The 21998-nt window shown below is 37.2% G+C and overlaps 2 pseudogenes across 2 annotated transcripts; both read right to left on the bottom strand.

Moving 5' to 3' along the window:
• Positions 1-9374: 9374 nt before the first annotated feature.
• Positions 9375-10304, bottom strand: LOC308642772 (olfactory receptor 14C36-like; annotated as a pseudogene). The gene has a single exon. The product of its transcript is annotated as an olfactory receptor 14C36-like (transcript).
• Positions 10305-19614: 9310 nt separating this feature from the next.
• LOC308642723 (olfactory receptor 14C36-like) lies at positions 19615-20547 on the bottom strand (annotated as a pseudogene). Its single transcript has one exon. The product of its transcript is annotated as an olfactory receptor 14C36-like (transcript).
• Positions 20548-21998: the final 1451 nt, after the last annotated feature.

Genomic DNA, 21998 nt, shown 5'->3' with positions numbered 1-21998 from the left:
AACAGCTCAGACCACTTCAATCCCAGGTCACCTCCACCATAATCTCCTCAGGGCTCTGTCATCCTGGGTCCTCCTCAGCACCTTGACAGGTTAAACACACTCACCCTTAGTAAAATGACCTTCCTGGTGAGCCTTCCTGGGCTCCTCTGGAAAAGTGTGTCTCCCAGGGAGATGGTGGGTGACCAGACACAGGTAGGGTGCAGCTAGTTGCACAGTGTGGGTGAAGTTCAAGAGGTCCTACTCAGTCTACCTGCAATCTGTTTCTTGTCATATCCCCCATTTCTCCATGACACAAACCTGAAGCTCAAGCCTGAGTGATGTTCTTGTTCACAGAATATCCTGGAACTTGCTGACATAGCCCTTTTCTACTGTGACATAATGGTTTAATTTTACCCATTTACTTTGTACTGGTCTTTAGAGGAGGTTCAAATGCAATCTTTTCTCTGGAAACTGCTGAATAATCTTAATTTTTCCCCCATTTTGTGTAGCATTAGAGATCAGTCTGTGGAAATTTGTTAAGCTGGGACCTTGTATCAGTCATATTTGTATTTTTTTAGATGCAAATGAAGCTGGTGGCTTTGTTGAATGACCACTCACGTGAACTGGCTTTCTGTATAATACTGGTTTACAAAGAAGTCTCTTCCAAACAGGCTCTGCACTTTCTACACTTCCTTAGCACACACAGTGCAGTCTGGTGGGAGGTCATGCAAGTGCACTGCCCTGTACACTTGAAAGGTAAGATCTATTTACAGCAGTAATCTGTCAACAAACATTACTGATGACACCAATAGGGCCACAGTTGTTTCACATGGTGACATTTTGGAAAGAAGAAATATATTGGTATTTTTAGGTAATTTGTTTACCATGATAGAAATTATAAAAAAATACAATTTGACAAATTTAGAAGGTGATGGGTCATGAGACAAATCCATATGGAAAATCATGCAGCTTCTCATTCTTCAATTCTGTCTTCCAGGCACTCCAGGGGTCCTTGCTATCATCCCCTAAACACTTGTGTCAAATATAAGATGGAAAAATAAACATGTTTTCAAGATCTGGAAGCTGGCATAGAACTACAGATATATTTCCTTCATTTCTGTTCTCTTTTTCCTACTAAACAATGTACTGTTTTAGTTTCTTCAGAAGAATTTAGTAAATTCTCCAGTAAGGAGTTTAATCACATGAGCTTAATTTATGTCATTTTTGCTTATTGCTTTAACTACAACTTGAACACTTCTCCAAATTTGACTTTATTTTTTTCATGGATCAGTCTCATGAAACTTCAGATTTTGGATGTGATAAAATATATGAATCATGGCCTAACTTGCATAGATCATCAGAGTGTTCCTGCAGATCTACAAAATGTGATTTCTTTATGAATCTGGATTTTTTAAAGTAAGAAATAAGCTTTAGCTTTTATTGTTTGACCTCAATAATTTTAGAGTGTTCAGAACTACATTGTCCTGTAAGGAGTGCAAATGCATATGTAGAATTTGGTATAAAAACAAAAGTTTGGAATCAAAATAAAACCATGATCAGGTAGCATGAAGTTCAGAAAAATAAGTTTGAGGAAGAGTTATCATATTTTTAATGGCAATTATTTCAAGAAGGGCTGCCGCAAGCACATTCCTCTGCAAGTGGGGAAGCTGGGAGTTTTCGCATTTGGTAGTTCTCTTGGTAGTGCTTACAATAAGGAAATGTGTGCTAATTCTCCCACATGGACAGTGGATGGCACAGTGGAACTTCTGTGCTGGACATCATGCTTAGTCACATTGAGAATCCAGTAACACTAAGGAGAAACTGGTGATGCTCACTGTGTGTTTTCATCTCTGTCCTCCTTCACCTCAGTGTGAGTTAGGGGTGTTTATGGTGATCAGTTAACACTGAGGGTGATGGGCAACACTCACTCACTCCTCAACCTGTAAGTGGGAAACATCTAAGGCTGTCTGCAGTTCAGTAGCAAAATTTCTTATCATTGAGATGAAATACATGTGTCATGAAGTTAAATTTGTAACAGTTTGTGGTTATCAATTCCATATTATTTACCACATGGCAAAACTGTACAACTTTCAACTATCTCTTGTTCCCAAATATCCAAAAATTTTTAAATGAACCATCTAATCCATTACACATAGTCCCTGTTTATCTTTACTTTGGAAACCACTAAGTATAATCACCATGTTTGAATATATATGTTCTGATTATTTTGTATGACTAGAATTATTAAATATGTGCTATTTTTTATGATTTGAATCAGCCTGGTGTTTTCAAAGAAAGTCCACATTGTAGCATTTATCACTATTTTATTTCTTGAATGGATGAATTAGGTTCCATTATATGTATACATCAGCATTTTCAATATCGACCTATTGATAGATGATTTCCCTTTGTTCTGTTAACCCACTGTAGGATTTGTTGGTGATTTTCTGTACATGCTTATTGTATGCTGGGATTGATACATACGAATATGGTCTATTCTGGTCTTGTTGTCCTGTGGAATTTTTTGGCTAGATTTTGTTGAGAAGGTTTGCTATGTTCTTGTCAGGAATATTGTATTGAGCTCTACTTTTCTTGTTCTGGCATTTTCTTCATTGTCTTTAGCTACTAACCCCATACCTTGTACCTATTTTAAAGAAAAAAAAAAATGTGTGTTAAACAAGCCAAATAGACAAAGTACAAAGATCCTGTCTCTACAGACACCAAGAATGATATTCACCTTGTCTTGAGGCCACAATGTCTGTAAGATTGGAGAACTAAATGAGCAGGCATGTCACTGGATGGACCCAGGGTGTTCACAGGCTAGTAAAATAGTGCAATGTTAAGGACTTCACTGCAATGGTGACAACATTAATTACTATGTCTACAGGGTTATTTGACTTGAACACCCATGGACTATGAAAAGATGGAAAATGTCCAGGAATAGAAGTCAGTATTTGACTTGGCCACTGGTGGAATGATTAACAGATATCCTAAAAAGTAACTAAGGTATGTTTTACCTATTATAATTGTAGGTGTACAGACCACACTGTCTGAGGCCGAGGACGGAGAACATAGAAGGAACTCTGAGTATGATGAGCCACAGAGGTAAGACCGCTGAAGGACAGTCAGAGAGTGATCAGAGAGCATCGATCCCCTGTCTCATTCATGGTCTTTAGCAAAACCTGGGCCAAAGCCAGCAGCCTCCATGCCTTATGAATATCCCACCTGATATGTGGAGAGCAGGACCTGGCACTGGTGTTCAGAACAATGTAGCTTGTAAAAACAAAAAACAATCTTATGGTTACTGGTCTTTGTTTTTTTCTTTTATTTATTTATAAATTTATATTTCCACTTCTAGAATAACCTTTTCTGAATATCTGGGGCATGCGTACAAGAATGTAAAAAGTGTTATGAAATAAAATCAAGTCAACTGTCTAGAGACAGCTTAATGGAGAAAGTTTAAGTTTCATGGAGAAAGGGAGACATGGGTGGTCACCTTCCCTTCATGTCTATCTGTGTTCTCCCAGGTGAGGGATCCAAGATAAAAAGCACACCTCTGGTTTTTATATCTATGAAAAGGAATGATTAGGGAATCAGGAAAGAAAGTTATGAATAATTAAGAATAGTGTTTTAGTCAGTTTCTTTCTTTCTTTCTTTCTTTCTTTCTTTCTTTCTTTCTTTCTTTCTTTCTTTCTTTCATTTTTGGCTGTGCTTAAAGGACTAAACCACACACAATTATAGAAGAGGAAAAGTTTATTTGAGGGCTCACAGTTCAGAGCTTTTAGTCTATATAAGGCCAGGGTCAATCCTCAGGGCCTGAGGTGAGGCTAAACATGTTGTGAGAGTGTGGTGGAGGGAAGACGCTCACATCACAGTGATCAGGAGGCAGAGAGAGACTCCACTCTCCACATACAAATATAGACACCAAATCCATGGTCTAATTCCCACCTCCCCGAGCCACACCCCACCACTTCAGTTACCACTCAGTTAATCCTCATCAGAGGATTAAATCACTGATTGGTTAAGACCCTTACAACCCAATCACTTCTACTTGGAATCTTCTTACATTGTCTCACAACTTAGCTCTCAGGGGACACCACATTCAAACCCTAACAAATGGGCATCAGCTTCTTGGAGCCCTCTAGGAGTCCAGTGGTCACAGTACTGATCCCCGTGCAGGCCACGGAGTGAAAGGAGCACTATACCCTGAAGTGGACAAAATCACAAAAGAGTCACACCAAGGCACATTATAATAAAAATGCCCAACATACAGAATAAGGAGAGAATTTTAAAAGCCATGAGAAGTAAGAATCAAATTACAAATAGGGAAAAACCAATTAGAATAACAGCAGATTTTTAAACACAGACTCTAAGCTAAAAAATTAAATACCCTGAATGTTAATGGCTTAAATTCACAAATCAAAAGACTTAGGCTAACAGATTGGATTAAAAAAATCAGCAATATGCTGCCTCCAGGAGACTCATCTGATAGAAAAAGATATACACAGACTAAAGATGAAAGGTTGGGAAAAATAATACCACTCACATGGACTGAGGAAGTAAGCATGGGTTTCCATCCTCGTATCAAATAAAGTAGACTTCAAGCCAAAGTTAATCAAAAGAGAAAAAGATGAAAATTACATACTGCTCAAGGAAACCATACCAACAAGCCATAAAAACCATAAATATATATTCCCCACAATCATAAATATGTATTTCACAAACAATGGAGCAGCTATGTTCATCAAATTTTTCTCTAGTTCAAGAGTCAAATTGACCAAAACATAATAATCTTGGATGACTTAGCACACTACTCTCACACTGGATAGATCTTCCAAACAAAAATTGAATTAAAAAAACTAGAGATCTCAATAATACAATTAATAACTTTGACTTAACTGACATATAGAGAATACTTCAACTAGCATCAAGTGGATACACCTTCTTCTCAGCAACACATGCATCCTTCTCTAAAATAGACCATAAAATAAGCCACAAAGCAACTCTTAGCAAATACAAAAGAGATAATACCCTACATTTTATCAGATGATAATTGAAAATCAATTACAAAATAAAAAAGTAAAAATTACTTCAACACCTGGAGACTATACAATATGCTACTGAATGAACAATGGGTTACAGAAGATATCAAGGAGGAAATGGAAAAATTCCTAGTGGTAAATGAGAACATAGACACAACATATTGAAATCTCTGGGAAACTATGAAAGCGGTACTAAGAGGAAATTTCATTGCATGGAGTTCATTCCTTAAAAGAAGAAAAAGTCAACAAATGAATGAACTCACACTACATCTCAAAGCCCTAGAAAAAGAAGAACAAATCAACACCAAAAGCAATAGAAGACAAGAAATAACCAAAATTAGAGCTGAATTCAATGAAATCAATGCAAAAGAAACAACTCAAAAAAACTGACAAAACAAAAATTTGGTTCTTTGAAAAAATAAATAAAATTGACAAACCTTTAGCCATGCCAATGAAGAGAAGGAGAGAGAAAACTCAAATTATCAGTATATGTGATGAAAAAGGTAATATCACAACAGATACTACAGAAATACAGAGGATAATTAGAAATAAGTTTGAAAACATACACTCCAAAAAAGTAGAGGATTTGAAGGCATTGACAAATTCTTAAGTCATACAATTTGCCCAGAATAAACTAGGATGATATACAAAATTTGAACAAATATCAAGTGATGAATGGAAGACACCATCAGAATTCTATTACCAACCAAGAAAAGCCCAGGACTGTATGGATACACAGCCAAATTCTACAAGACTTTTAAAGAAGAAGTAACACCAATAGTCTTCAATTTATTTCAGTAAATAGAAAAAGAGACAGCATTCCCAAACTCATTCTATGAAGCCAATATCATCCTGATTCCAAAACAAGGCAAAGACACATCAAAGAAAGAAAACTTCAGACCAATATCTCTAATGAACATAGATGAAAAAATTCTCAGTAAAATCCTGGCAGATCAAATACAAAATCATATCAAAAAGATCATACACCAAGATCAAGTGGGATTCATCCCAGGGATGTAAGTTTGGTTCAACATACGAAAATCAATAAATGTAATTCATCACATCAATAGACTTAAAAATAAAAATCATAGGATTATCTCAAGAGATGCAGAAAAAGAATTTAAAAAAATACACCTCCTTCATGTTCAAAACACCAGGAAAACTAGAAATAACAGGAGCATATCTCGACATCATAAAGGCTATCTACACTAAGCCCCAGGCCAACATCATTCTAAATGGAGAAAATTGAAGGCATTCCCTCTAAAAACTGGAAAAAGACAGGGATGTTTTCTTTCTCCACTTCTATTTAACATAGTTCTTGAAATACTGGCCAGAGCAATTAGACAGATAAAAGAAATTAAAGGGATACACATAGGAAAATAAAAACTCAAATTGGCACTATTTGCTGATAATATGATTCTATACCTAGAAGATGCAAAAAGCTCCACCAGAAAATTTCTAGAATTAGTAAATGCATTCAGAAAAGTAGCAGGATATGAAATCAACACCCATATATCAAAGGCATTTCTGTATATCAGTGAAAAATCCTCTGAGAAGAAAATGAGGAAAACTACCCCATTCACAATAACCTCAAAAAAAGAAAAAAGATACTTGGGAATCAACTTAACAAAAGAGGTGAAAGATCTATACAATGAAAACTACAGAACCCTAAATAGAGAAATCAACGAAGACCTTAGAATATGGAAATATCTACTTTGCTCTTGGATAGGCAGAATTAATATCAAAATAACCATACTACCAAAAACACTATACAGATTTAATGCAATTCCAATCAAAATCCCAATGGTACTCTTCATAAAAATAGAAAAAGTAATCATGAAATTCATCTGGAAAAATAAGAGACTCAGAATAGCTAGAGAAATCCTTAGCAGGAAGAGTGAAGCAGGTGGCATCACTCTAGCAGAACTTGAACTATACTACAGAGCAATAGTAATAAAAAAATGGTATTGGCACCAAAACAGACTTGTAGACCAATGGTATAGAATAGAGGACACAAAGACTAACCCACAAAATTACAATTCTATTAGACAAAGGTGCCAAAAACATGCATTGCAGAAAACATAGCCTATTCAAAAAATGGTGCTGGGAAAACTGGAAATTCATACACAACAAAATGAAATTAAACCCCTATTTATCAACATGTTCAAAATTTCAACTCAAAGTGGATCAAGAACTCAGCATCTAATGATAAAAATAAATAGGAAATAAACCAGAGACCCTGAGCCTAATAGAAGAAAAAGTAGTCCCTAATCTTCATCACTTGGGATTAGGCCCCAATTTCCTTAGTAAGACTTCTATAGTGCAAGGATTAAAACTAAGAATCAATAAATTGGATGGATTCAAACTAAAGAGATTCTTCTCAGCAAAAGAAACAATCTGTGAGGTGAATAGAGAGACTACATCTTGGGAGCAAATTTTTACCCCTCATACATCAGATAGAGCATTAATCTCTAGCGTATATAAAGAACTCAAAAAGCTAAACACTAAAAAGCAAATAATCCAATCAATAATTGGTCCAAGGACCTGAACAGAGACTTCTCAGAAGAGGACATACAATCAATGAACACATTTATGAAAAAAATGTACAACATTGCTAGCAATTAGAAAAATACAAATCACAACTACTCTAAGATTTCATCTCTCTATCTATTATGAAGACAAACCACATAAGAATTGGTGAGGATGTGGGGGAAAAGGCACAGTCATACATTGATGGTGGGGCTGCAAATTGGTGAAGCCAATATGGAAAGCAGTATGGAGATTCTTTGGAAAACTTGGAATGGAACCACCATTTGACCCAGCTATCCTTCTTTTCAGTCTATACCCAAAGGACTTAAAAATAGTATACTGCAGCAAAACAGCCACATCAATGTTTATAGCAGCACAATTCACAATAGCAAAACTGTAGAACCAGGCTAGATGCCCTTCAGTAGATTAAGGTATAAAAAAAAAAGTGGCATGTACACACAATGGAATATAACTCAGCAGTAAATGAGAATAAAATCATGGCATTTGCAAGTAAATAGATGGCATTGGAGAAGATAATGCTAAGTGAAGTTAGCCAATCCCCCCCGCCCCCCAAAAATGTGGAATGTTTTCTCTGACATAAGGAGACTGACTCATAGTGGGTAGGGAGGGGGTGTATGGGAGGAATAGATGAACTCTAGATAGGGAAGAGGGATAGGAGGAAAAGGGAGGGCCAGGGGACTAGCAAAGATAGGACAGATGGATGGGAGGGGAAGGGAGGGAGCAGAGTGTTAGCAAGGACGGTGGAATGTGATGGACATCATTATCCAAAGTACATGTATGAAGACATGAATTGGTGTGAATATACTTTATATACAACCAGAGATATGAAAAAATGTGCTCTATATGTGTAGTATAGATCATAATGCATTCTGCTGTCATATATAACAAACAAAAATTTTAAAAAAATATATAAATAAAACTCTACCAACAACAAAAACAGCAAAATTACTATCACAAATATAGAGGTTTACATTACAAATTTAAGAAAAGTGAGAGAAATGTAATCGTTGGTATGGCCCAGGCACATTGCCAGACAACTATGGTCCATTTCTCCAATGATTATTAGGACTAAATAATTATCACAAACACTACAGGAGTAATATGTGTGGAAGACAAACCATCAGAAAGCTGACATCAATTCATGAACATAATCAAAGACTGGTCCCTGTCATGGCCAAAGAAGCACAAGCTGCTGTTCCCTGTGGAAAGTTGTGAAGGTTGGGACACAGGGTGCATTAACCATTGCACTCTCTTTACTTCACAGAAAGGAGTCTCTTCTTCTTGCCTGGTCCAGATGGAGAAAAATATTACTGTTAAATTCTCTACATTTTGGCTATAACTTCTTTAGGATTTGATTTTTATATATATTTTTAAAGTAAATAAATTGACACAATTATGGATCACAGTGTTTACAAGTAGGTTCTACACTGTTCTGAATAACAGCAAATAATATAAGAATAAGCTATCTCCAGATTTGATAGGTAGAGTTTTCTTTGGTGTCAGTATTTGATATAGGTAATTGACATATGGGATGATTCTTTAAAATATATAACCATGACTGATTTCAGCAAATATATTAAATTATATTTAATTGTTAAAAGATGCATTGATGAAATTACACATTCTATTATGGGTGCATGGAAACAATATGGTAAGTCACAGAAATATATCTTATGAAATAACTCAGCTTCTAATGATGTAATACAAAAGTAGACAGTGTAACTTGTAAAGTTCAAACATGAAGAGTATGTATCTAATTAAGAACCATGATCCATGAAATTAGGATGAAGCTGAAAGGCATCTTCATAATTTCCCTGAGAACAACTCTTTTCCCGTTACTCTCTTCACAGTTTCCTTTACCTGTTTGTTCCTGAGACTGTAGATGGGAGGATTCAGGAAGGGAGGAACCATGGTGTAACAGGCAGAGAGATCCAGGATTTCGAGTGTGTCAGAGGTTGCTGAGGACCTCAGGTACATACCTGTGACGGAACTGAGGAAGAGGGACACCATGAGGATGTGAGGGGTGCAGGTGGAGAAGGCCTTCCCTGGGGCTCTGGCGGGAAATTTCAGCACATCAGAAAATATGCAAATACATGACATGGCAATAAAAAGGAAGCAACCACCATAAATGACCACAGCAGGGACAAGAATAAGGACTTTGTTGCTGGTGGTGTCAGAACAGGAGAGCCCCAGCAGAGAGGGGACATCACAGAAGAACTGAGGGACCACGTTTGACTGGCAGATAGACAGCCAGAATGTGTTCCCTTGTTCACACCTGCATAGAGCAGACCACTGAGCACGATGGCCAGGGTCATGCGGACACAAATCTGAGGGTTCATGATGAGGGGGTATTGGAGGGGCTGGCAGATGGCCACATAGAGGTCCCAGGCCATGATGGAGAGAATCAAATCTCTAAGTATGCACAAAGAGACCAAGAAGATCTGTGTTGCACAACGTCACTGAAATGACCCAGTTGAGAGTGAAAGAGTTGTCACAGGCATTGGGGACAGTGATGGAAATGAAGCATATGTCCAAGATGGACAGGTTCCTGAGGAAGAAGTACATGGGAATATGCAGAATTTGGTCAGCAGTGGTGATAATGATGATGAGAAGGATCCCTAACAAGGTACCCAGGTAGGTCATTGGGAATACTGTGAAATAGAGGAAACTCGGATCCCAGCCCTCAGGAGAGCCCAGGAGGAGAAATTCAGTTACCACGGTGGCATTGGTCATATGTTGGATATTCTGGTTGCCTGGTAAGATAAATAGATGAGAGAGGAAGCGAAAAATAATTCATACAATTATTTTACATATTTATGTCCAGAGTGTTTTCTTGTAGTTTGCATTAGCTTTCCCTGTATAGGAAAGGTCACTCTTGTTTTTCTGATATTTTTAAACATTTTTAAGCATAGTGCACCTCCCAGTGCAGGTGTGGAGGTCTGCAGCCCATGGTCTGCATGTGGCCTTCAGAGCTTGTCCTCAGTTTCCCATTAGGCCTCATCTGACCTCCTGAGACTCCCATACAGAGCACTAGCAGTCATCATTCACCTTCTCTCCTTCTTGAGCAACTGTGTGACAGTGTGTTCTCTAATTCTGTAATTTTATTACCTCATTGTCTTCCATAAATGCAATTTCATCACTTTTTTGCCTTTTTATAAACACTAAGTAATTCAAATTATAATTTATAAATATTTTTGTAGGAATGGTGTCAGAGTCATTATCATCATGAACATGAAAAACACACACATGCTCAGCCAGACCTTATTCAGCTCCCTCAGGGGCTATTCTGCTCTCCAGCAGATCAGTGTAAGTTCTTTAGAGAATAAGATTCTACTAAACTTCTACTTTTTTACCTTAATATGTTTATATTCAGTGCTCAGCACGATGAAGTTGAAGATTCCTTTGTCTAGACAATCATTGATCCTTTTCTTTTTGACACTTTCCCTTATATCCCATTCTTCTTAAAGTTATCATAAGTGTACAAAAAGATACTGACTGCATTCCCTAAAAGGAATGTTTTGCTCATAGTTATAGCACTCCTGCAGCACCTCAGACTGGTTCAATCCTTTGTCACCAAAATCATTATCTCCTCAGCCCTCTGCAACCTGGGTCCGCCATAGCACCTTGCCAAGTTAAACACACTCACCCTTAGAAAAGAAATCTACCTGATGAGCCTGCCTGGGCTCCACTGAAAATGTGAATGTCCCCCAAGGACATTGTTGGGTCACCAGACTCATGAACATTACTGTTAATTTCACAGTGTGGGTGAAGTTTAAGGGGTGCTACTTAATCTACCTGAAATCTTTTGCTAGCCCCATCCCCCATTCCTCCCTGACACGAACCTGTACTCACATTTCAGTGACCTCCTTGTTCACACTATATCCTGGATCTTGTTGACAGAGCCCCTTTTCTATAGACATAATTGATTTAATTTTTCCCATTAGTATACACTGCACTTTAAAGAGGCTGAAATGCAATTTTTCTCTGAAACCCTTTCTTAGCCTCTAATTTTACTTATACTTTTCCGTTAGTGTTAGAAGTTGACATGTTATTTTACCTTTTAGTAAATCTATATGTACTAATACCCCAAATCACTGGTATAGAAATTCTTTGATTTTGGACCTTGTATCATTCATCTTTTTATTCTCTTAGTAGCAAGTAACTGACTTCATGCATAGTAGTTAATAAAAAATGCAATGTAACACAATTGACTAACTGCTAACATGATCTAAGTTTCTTGATTCCACTAATTTACAAGTGAGTACCGTCTAAGTCAGTGATGTCCTTTCTTCACTTCTGTAAGAAATACAGTGTGTGTTCCTTTGAAATAACATACCCCACTTCTGTGCAGAAAGAAAGATTGTTTCAAATCAGGTCTTGACAAATATTTACTAATGATTTATAATATGGGAAAATCTGCTACAGATACTGAGTTTTAGTAAAAGATTGTTTTTTTTAAAGCATGATTTGAGTACTATGAAGGAAAAAAATAAAATTGTACATATATAAAAATTCAAATTAATATGAATAATTCTGAATGTGATATATGATGACACTAACTAATAAGGAAATCTGCCAGACTTTTTAACCTTTAACCTGGATTCCAGGAGCTACAGGAGCTCCTGTTGATCACCCCAGGACATCCTGTCACATACAGATGGGATGTCAACATGGGTTCAAATCTAGAAGGTACATATGACTACAGAGACATTTTCTTTCATTATTATTATTTTTTACACTAAGCCAAATACTGCCTTTCCTTCTTCAATAGAATGTAGCAAATTCTCCACAAACCAGTTTGAGTTACATTAACTTACTTGATGTCCTACTTTGTGTGATTTAGCTATGGTTTGATAAATTCTTCTGAATTTGACTTTAATTTTTCATGTATCAGTCTTCAAATACTTCCATTTATGGAGCACCAATCCAAAGTCATGTATAAATACAATAAAATACATGTACAAATCACCACCTATTTTTTACAGAAGGCCTCAGATTATTTCAGTAAATTCTAAAGATAGGATGACTTTCTAAACTTGGATTTTAAAAATAAAAGTATGGCTTATGTTGTATAGATTGACCTTAATATTTTGGTGTGATTTAATACTACCTTCTTATTTAAGGGGCAAAAATGCCTATAAGACAATAAGATGACATAAAGACAATAAGATGAAGGTATAAATAACAGAAAGGGTTGGTAGAAGTGAGTGTCAGCAAAATGTGTGTGAGGAGAACTAGCATGTTTTAACTCCAGGAACATGAAGAGGGACTACCCAAGTCTTTGTAAGTGGTAAAAGCTGAGAGTTTTCTCTTTTTAATTTCTCTTGATAGTGTTTCAAATAATTATTTATATAATAAATAGAGCACTTCAAAACTGCAAATATTATTTGGTTTGGAAGACACAAAATAAAGTATTTTCTAAATTATATTTTCCATATTAGGAATTATCGATTAGTGTCTTTGATAAGCCATTAAAATGCTGAGGCACATATATTCTGAAAATAAAAATATGCTTCCAAGTGTTGCACAACTTTATTTTTATATTTACACCACTGGACACACACATCCTCTTAGTCATACATAACATATATTTAGCATAAAAACTTAAGGATTTAATTGAAAACTTGGGCATGGTGGTGTATGCCTATAATCCCAGCAGCTTAAGAGGCTGAGACAGAAAGATTTCAAGTTCAAAGCTAGCTTCAGCAACCTGTCAAGACCCTATTTCAGAATAAATATTCAAAAGGGGTGGAATGTTGCTCAATAATTGAGCAGCCCTCGGTTTAATCCCTGACACCAAACAAACAATGGAATAATTGAAACATGTATTTTTGAACAAAACAAAGAAAGGAGATAATATTAAAAATATTTCAATGAATCTTTCCTACCTCATTAAATATATTTCCCACAGTAATTGACTTATGTGCATGTGTATCAGTTATATAATATCATTCCTATCTACCTACATATCCTATACCATGTTTTGCATTTTATTCTTGTTGTCTAAATGTGAATGTATTTATTAGTATTCTATGGAATTTCTGTGCAAACTAACTGGGTGTTATCTAAGTAAAAGTTAAAGTAATCTGAAGAAAAAAATTTTAAACCAATAAGAAGCAACATGAGGGACTATTACACACTTAACTTCCATACACCATGCAGATGTCCCCCAAATCCCTGCGTTACTATTGCAGCAGTTGCAATCACATAACAACATAATGCAGTTATAAAGACTCTCTGTGCTACCTGTGTTCTTCTCAGAATTCACCAAACTCTTCCTGGGCTAGCTGACTCTTTGGATGAAATTGCAATTTGCAGAGCAGAATAATTATGAATCTTAGATGCATTTGGACTCTAAATGCCAAGTACTCACTCCTGAGTGTCACCTGTTCTCCATGATAGGTGCAGTACTACATCTCCCCTTGGCTTCTCCCATCCACTGTGTCTGCAGCCAGGGTGGATCTGTCCAGTCAACCCAGTGCCATATGGGTTGTGTGGAGCTCAGTCACCATTGTTTTATGTGAGCATGGTACCTAGCCAGTGGGAGTAGGGCCCCAGGGAGCCCAGAGCTCAGCCTGCAGAGGCAGAAGGAGGCCTGAGCCACCACCAGGCAGTGGAATCTGCAGAGCCCAGGAGAGAGGACCTGGCCACGTGCCAGCATGGACAGTGGATGACACATGGGAACTCCTCTGCTGGGCATTGACTTTAGTCATTATTGATAAACTAATGACACTGAGGAGAGACTGTTGGTGCTCATTGGGTGTGTTTTCATCTCTGCCCTCCTTCACCTCAGTGTGAATTAGCAGTAGGTGTTTGTATGGATTAGTTAACATTAAGTGTGGTGGGCAGCTCTAACTCATTCACCAAACTTTAAGAGGGAAACATCTAAAACTACCTCCAGTTCAGCAGCAAAAGTTTCTTATCATTAAGATGAAATCCACATGATTTAAAATTAACCTTTGTAATAGTTTATGGTTCTCAAGTCAGTGTGAGTTACCACACTGAATAATTGTACAATTTCCAGCTGCATGTTTTTCCAAAATACTTTTTTACTTTAAATTGGCCACCTTATCCATTCCACACATTTTCCATATTATCCCTGACTTCAGTCACTGGAGAACACTAAATGTATTCTGTATCTTTGAATTTACATATTTGTGAAATTGCATATAAATAAGTCACTCAGTATATGATGTGTATTCTGGCTGAAGTGAGCGTAACATCATTGAAATTAGTCCACTTGTAGCATGTATCATTTGTTCATTTCTGAAAGATGAATGACAAATAATTATTTGCATATGCCAGAAATATTTTAATCAATATATCTATTTGTGGACATATTTTTCATTCTCTAGTATAATTTGACTGAATGTTTGGTTATCTTATATTTTGCTGTATTTGACTTCTCTGGTAAACACTCTACACTCTCTCCGATTATGTTTAGAACCTTTTGGTGAGCTTTGCATTGCTGTGACAAAAATACCTGAACAAAAACAAAAAACAGCCAGGCACTGTGGCACATGAATATCATCCCAACAGCTCCTGAGGCTGAGGCAGGTGATTTGCGAGTTCAAAGCCAGTCTCAGCAACAGCAAAGTACTAAGAAACTCAGAGACCCTATCTCTAACTAAAATACAAAATAGGGCTGGGGATATGCCTTGGTGGTTGAATGATCCTCAGTTCAATCCCCAGTACTGCAAAAAGAAAAATAAAATTCCTTAGATGCTCTCAGCCACTTTCCTGATGTCTCTGTGTGAAATGCTTAGCATCTCTTTAGGTGCTGGTATCTATTACAATTACATCTTCCTTGGCCCTAGTTTGTTAAACAATCCCTTTAAAACTCTGATCCAATTTGTTTTTTAACTCTACTAATATAACAACTGTTTTTTTTACAATTCAATATATCTCTGGTATTAATTTAAATAATTCTAAAGTCTTTATAAAACTTAGAAAAGTCTGAATATTCTGGCATAATAGTCTCGTCATGAATATTACCATAAGACACACTATAGAATAAGTTACTACATCTTCTTATTGGTTGCTAAACTCTCATCAAATTTCTAACTATGTGTTGTTCCAAGTCTTTTGTCTTCTGAAGTTTTGATTCTACAAAGCACTGAAAAACATAATCACAATAAAGTTTGTAACAAGTACTCTTAAATATTGTTTCCTTAAAGGGTAGAGTTAATATTTCAGAAGAGCTCACTTTTCAGTAGATATCTTTCACATAATTTATATTACTATAAAAAACCTATTTCTTTGTTCATGACTAATACACAAAGAAAATGGTTTTGTAAATTCTGCAGAAATTTTATAGCATTCTCATGCACCTGCAGGGTTTTGTGTTATTTGACAAAAGATTTGAGATGTCACAAAGTTCTTATACCAATGTTTCCATTTTTCGTATCTTTTGCTACCAGATCTTATGATACAAAATATCTTAAAATAGGTGTTAAATATCCAACAGTTTTTATCAAGACGGACACCTTTCAATACAACAAGTGTTTGCTTCTTAGTTTGAATCCATGCCAATTGTTGATTCTTCATTTTCTTTTTTGAGCTTTATGAGTCTTGTTAAGTAAGTCCAGTGCTAAGCTGACATGATAAAAATTTGGTCAGACTTTTAGAATGGAGTCAAACTAAAAAGCTTTTTCTCAGAAAAGAAACAAAGTATAACATGAAGAGACATCCTATAGAACGAGAGATAATCTTTACCACATGCAACTCAGGTAGAGCACTAATCTCCAGGATATATAAAAAACTCAAAAAACTTTAAAAAATGAGAGGAAAAATCCCCCAAATAACCCAATCAACAAATAGGCTAATTATCTGAACAGACACTGTAAAGAAGAAGAAATACAATTGATCAACAAATATATGAAAAATGTTCAACAACTGCAGCTATTAGAGAAATGTAAATTAAAATTACTCTAAGATTTTATCTTACTCCAATCAGAATGGAAATTATCAAGAATACAAATAAGCATTGGCAAGAAGGTGGGTAAAAAGATGCACTCATACATTGCAGGTAGGACTGAAAATTGGTGCAAACATTCTAGAAAACAGTATGGAGATTCCACAGAAAAATTAGAATGGAACCACTGTAAATAATCTCAAAGAAAGGAGACATAGAAACAAGGTGCAGAAGCAGGGAAGGAGGCAGAGTGGCTCCTTTTCCAAGCAGCCACATTTATTTATAACAATAGGTTACATTAGGTCATTAGTACCATAACCACATTATTGTTTAGAGTATCAGGAAAGTTGCTTATTCTGTAGTTTCATTTCACAGTTACAATATGCGACGTAAGGAGCTTTGTGCAGTTCTCAAGAAAGTCCATTTTCTGAAGTTACTATTAGGTGGGCAGCTCCAGGAGCACCAAAGCTTGATGAAACATGGTAGTTATCTAGCCAACAAATTTTTCTATTCCCAGGAGCTATGCGCCTAAGATCAAGATGGAAACCCTCATGAAGAGCATTATTACAGTGGCCAGGCATCCTGTGTCTTTAACATGGAAGTTTTCCAGCAGCCAGGCATTCTGCACCTTTGCACAGAAACTTTCTAGCCACCAAAGTGCCACAGTCATGAAGGTTATCAGAGACCCAATCTCAAACACAGAACTCCTACAAACCACCACTTGACCCAGCTATCCCACTCTTTGGTTTGTATCCAAAAGACAATGTCAGCAAACTATTGTGACACAGCTACATCAATATTTATGGCAGCTCAATTCACAATAGCTAAACTATGGAACCAACCTAGGTGCCCTTCAACAGAATTGATAAAGGAAATGTGGTATAAATAAATGGAATATGACTCAGCATTAAAGAAGAATGAAATTATGGAATTTGCACGTAACTGGACAAAGCTGCAGGATATCCTGCTGATGGAAATAAGCCAATTCCTAAAACCAAAGGCCCACCATTTTCTCTGATACACAGATGCTGATCTGTAATGGTGGGAGGGCTAGGGAAGAATGGACAAACTTTAAATTGGACAGAGGGGAGTGAGGGTAGGGGAGTGTGAGGTGGGAAGACAGTGGAATGAGGACATTTTTATTCTATATACACGTGTGATTGCACCACACATGACTCTGCCTCATGCACAGCCAGAGGATGAGAAGTTGTGCTCTAATTATGTACAATGTGTCAAAATGCCTTCTGCTGCCATGTAAAACTAATTAATTAGGACAAATAAAAAAATTACCATCTATACAAAAAAGAACTGATGTGTATAATTTAATACCTTTCCAACTTTTTACATTAAATTTAAAATTAATTTAACTAGCCCTCTCATCCATGTAAAATGTCTACTCACTAGCATTCAGTAAGCTACAGTTGTAGAGGAAATGCATATAAAGTTAGAATTTACAGAACTTATCTGGGGTTCTTTGAAGGTCTTTCTGTTCTAGTAAGGAACATTGAAGCAGTGAGAATCGGAAGCCATGGGACACAGTGAGGGGATGGTTGGATCCTGTTAAGAAATTTAAGGTTTCCTATAGCGGTCAGTGCTGGGGTGCTCTTTTGCTCTTACCACAAGAATTCCCTTGCCTAAAATCTTTAATAAGTGTATTCATCAATTAATCATATATGTTTATTATTTTGTATTTTCTTATGTAATAAGTACATTTATGTTTTTCTCCATATTTTCATATTATTGTAATGTTGAACAAATTGTTTTTCTGAATTTGTAATTTAAAATCTTGAATGTAATATCATATAAATATTTTTTCTCATTGTTTTATATAAGTAAACCTAGATAAACTTGTCCTTCAGCATATGTCAGTTATTATTGACAATTATTGAAGTATATGCCAGTGAGGGCACTAGAATATTGGGGAGAAATAACTTTTAGGAGGTGATAAAAGACTGCCACAAGACAGGTGTGGTGTAGCAAGCCTGCAATCACACTGCCTCAGGAGGCTAAGGCAGGAGGATCAGAGGTTCCAAGACAACATTAGTAATGGAGCAAGGCCTGAAGCCACTTAGCAAGTCTCCATTCTAAGTAAAACACACACAAAAAAGGACTGAGAATGATACCTTAAGTTCAATCTTTGGTTAAAAAAAGAATAAGAATGAAAATGATGATGATGATGATGATGATGATTATGATGATATAATAATAATAATAATAATAATAATAATAATAATAATAATAATCAGAGAGAACATACACTGCCATAAAGTTTTAGTGAACAAGTATAGACAGACGTACTTTAAGAAGTACAGTAAACTGGGGGAAATTTAAGAGTTGACCCAAGTCAGAAATTTAGGCAAAAATATTATGGTTCACCATGTCATAATTTTGAGGCATGACACATTAGCATAGATGTCACAGAAGTAACATGTATAGGAGGTAAAACATCAGAGCTGACCTGCAACTCATGCTCCAGGCTTTGTCCCCCACACTAGTCACTCATGGACATAATCAAAGACTGGCAGCTGCCACTGCCAAGGAAGCACTGGGTGCTCTTCCTGGTGGATGTATATGACTGTTGGGACACAGGGTGTGGTAAACATGGCCCTCTATGTATTCATGGACAAGGAATTACTGTTCTCATGTTCCAAATAGATTGGTTATAACTTCTATAGGATTTAATTATTGCATATATTCAAAGTAGTTAAATTGATACAGTTATGTACCATGGTGCTTAGTAATTTGCTTGATGTTTCTCTGAATAAGAGCATATTATGTGAGTGTAAGTTTACTTCAGATTTGATTGGTAAATATTTCCTCTGAGACAGTACTTGATACAGGTACTGCAATGTATTTGGTGAATCTTTAATGCATTTTTCCACAAATGATTTCAACAAATATATTAAATTATATTTACTCATTAAAAGACACATTGATTAAATTACACATTTTATAAAGGATTCATGAAATAATAGGTAAATGAAAAATCAATTAATAAAGAAATCTCATATTCAAATAAAGTGACATTAGAGTAGGCAGTTTAACTTGTGTCACCCAGATATGAAGAGCATTTGGCCTAATCTTGAACTTACCTCAGAGAAATTAGGATGATGCTGAAAGACAGCTTTATCATTTCGCTGAGAACAATTGTCTAACCATTACTCTCCTCACAGCGTCCTTTACCTGCTTGTTCCTGAGACTATAGATGAGAGGATTCAGGAAGGGAGGAACCATGGTGTAAAAGGCAGAAAGAACCAGGTCCTGGAGGGTGTCAGAGGTTGCTGAGGACCTCAGGTACACAGCTGTGCCAGAACTGAAGAACAAGGAAAACACGAGGATGTGAGGGATGCAGTTGGAGAAGGCCTTCCCTGGGGCTCTGGTGGGAAATTTCAGCACAGCAGAAAATATGCGAATGTATGACACAGCAATAAAAAGGAAGCAGCCACCACAAACAACCACAGCAGAGAAAAGAAGGAGGACCATGTTGCTGGTGGTGTCAGAGCAAGAGAGCCTCAGCAGAGAGGGGACATCACAGAAGAACTGGTGGACAACGTTTGATTGGCAGAAGGACAGCCGGAATGTATTCCCAGTGTGCATACATGCATACAGCAGACCACTGAGCAGGGAAGCTAGAGTCATGCGGACACAAAACTGGGCGTCCATGATGAGGGGCTACTGGAGTGGCTGGCAGATGGCCACATAGCGGTCCCAGGCCATGATGGTGAGAAACAGATATTCAACACATGCGCAGAAAATGACCAAGAAGATCTGGGTTGCACAGCCAGCCACTGAAATGACCCAGTTGCCAGTGAGAGAGTTGACACAGGCATTGGGGACAGTGATGGAAATGTAGCACATGTCCAAGATGGACAGGTTCCTGAGGAAGAAGTACATGGGTGTGTGCAGGTGCTGGTCAGCAGTGGTGACAGTGATGATGAGAAGGTTCCCTAACAAGGTCCCCAGGTAGGTCATCAAGAATATTGTGAAATAGAGGAAACTCAGATTCCAGCCATCAGGATAGCCCAGGAGGAGAAATTCAGTTACCATGGTAGCATTGGCCATTTACTGGAAATTATGGTTGTCTGAGAAGATAAAGAGAGAAGATGGAGGAACGGAAAAGCATGAATAATACAATTATAATGAATAATACAATAATATTCATGTCCAGAGTGTTTTCTTGTATTTTGTAGTAGCTTTTCCTGGAGAGGAAGGTAACTCTTGGTTTTCTGATATGTTTACTCATTTCTGAGCAGAGTGCACCTCCAAGTGCAGGTGTGGAGGTCTGCAGCCCAGGGTCTGGGTGTGACCTGCAGGGCTTGTCCTCAGCTCCCCATCAGGCCTTCCCTGACCTCCTGAGACTCCATGCAGAGCACTTCTTGGGTTGCCCAACTCCTCTCCTGCATGGCCATCTGTGTGACCATGTGTTATTTAATGTTCTCTTTAATAAATTAGTTGCTTTCATTCTCTTCCATAAACACATTTCTAACATTATTTTGCCATTTTATCAATTTTTAACAATTCAAATCATGAATAACTATTCAAATTATAATTATTTTTTAACATTTCTACATTGGAACATGACCATAACATTGAAGTACTTAACACCAGGAACATGAAAAACATTTACTCACGGAAAACCATCTCAAGAATTCAAACTTTCCCCTCAGGCTCACTGGACCATTTTGTGGAAAACTGGGGTGACCTGACTGACCTTGTACTCTCCTGCTGTTCCCCACTCTCCCTGCTGCTTCCCCAGGACATGGACAGGGCTGTCTCACAGCCTCATGCCTTCAGACAAGGACCTGTCCCAGCTCCCACTGGGGCTCTCTTTTCTTTGTCAACACATCAGTGTGATGTCTTTAAAGTCTCCTGGTTCCAGCCCAGCCTACATTCTCCTAAACTTCCATTTTTTACCTTAATATGTTTTTACTCTGTGTTCAGTACCATGAAGTTAAAGATTTCTTTTCCTATATAATAGTTTGCTTACTTCTTCTTAACACCTTCCATTATATTCCTTTCTTCTCAAAGACATCATAATTGTACACAATTATACTGACTACATTTCCTAAAGGAAGTTTTTGCTCGTAGTTAAAACACTTCTTCAGTAGCTCCAACAGTTCAATATTGAGTCTCCTACATTGTAATTTCCTCTGACCTCTGAAAACCTGGGTTCTCCTCAGCAACTTGCCAGTTTAACTACACTCACCCTTAGAAAAGCCATCTTCCTGTTGAGCCTGCTTGGGCTCCACTGGTAATAAATGTGTCCCCAAGGTTAAAGGGTTGGTGTGCGGACACAGGTAAGTTGGTGTTAATTTCACAGTGGGGGTGAATTTCCAGTGGTCCCATTCAGTCTACCTGCAATCTGTTTCTCCCCAGCCTGATTCCTCCCTGACACAAACCTGAAGCTCACACCTGAGTGACATCCTTGTTCACAGCATGCTCCTTGGACTTTGGGACTCAGCCTGTTTTCTACTTGACATGCTGATTTGATTTTCTCCATGACTATGTATTGG

The sequence above is a fragment of the Spermophilus citellus genome, assembly GCF_964194105.1.
Source record: "Spermophilus citellus genome assembly, chromosome: 1".
Classification (NCBI taxonomy): Eukaryota; Metazoa; Chordata; class Mammalia; order Rodentia; family Sciuridae; genus Spermophilus; species Spermophilus citellus.
Note: the sequence above shows the minus strand (reverse complement) of the source record. Positions and strands in the feature narration are given on the sequence as shown.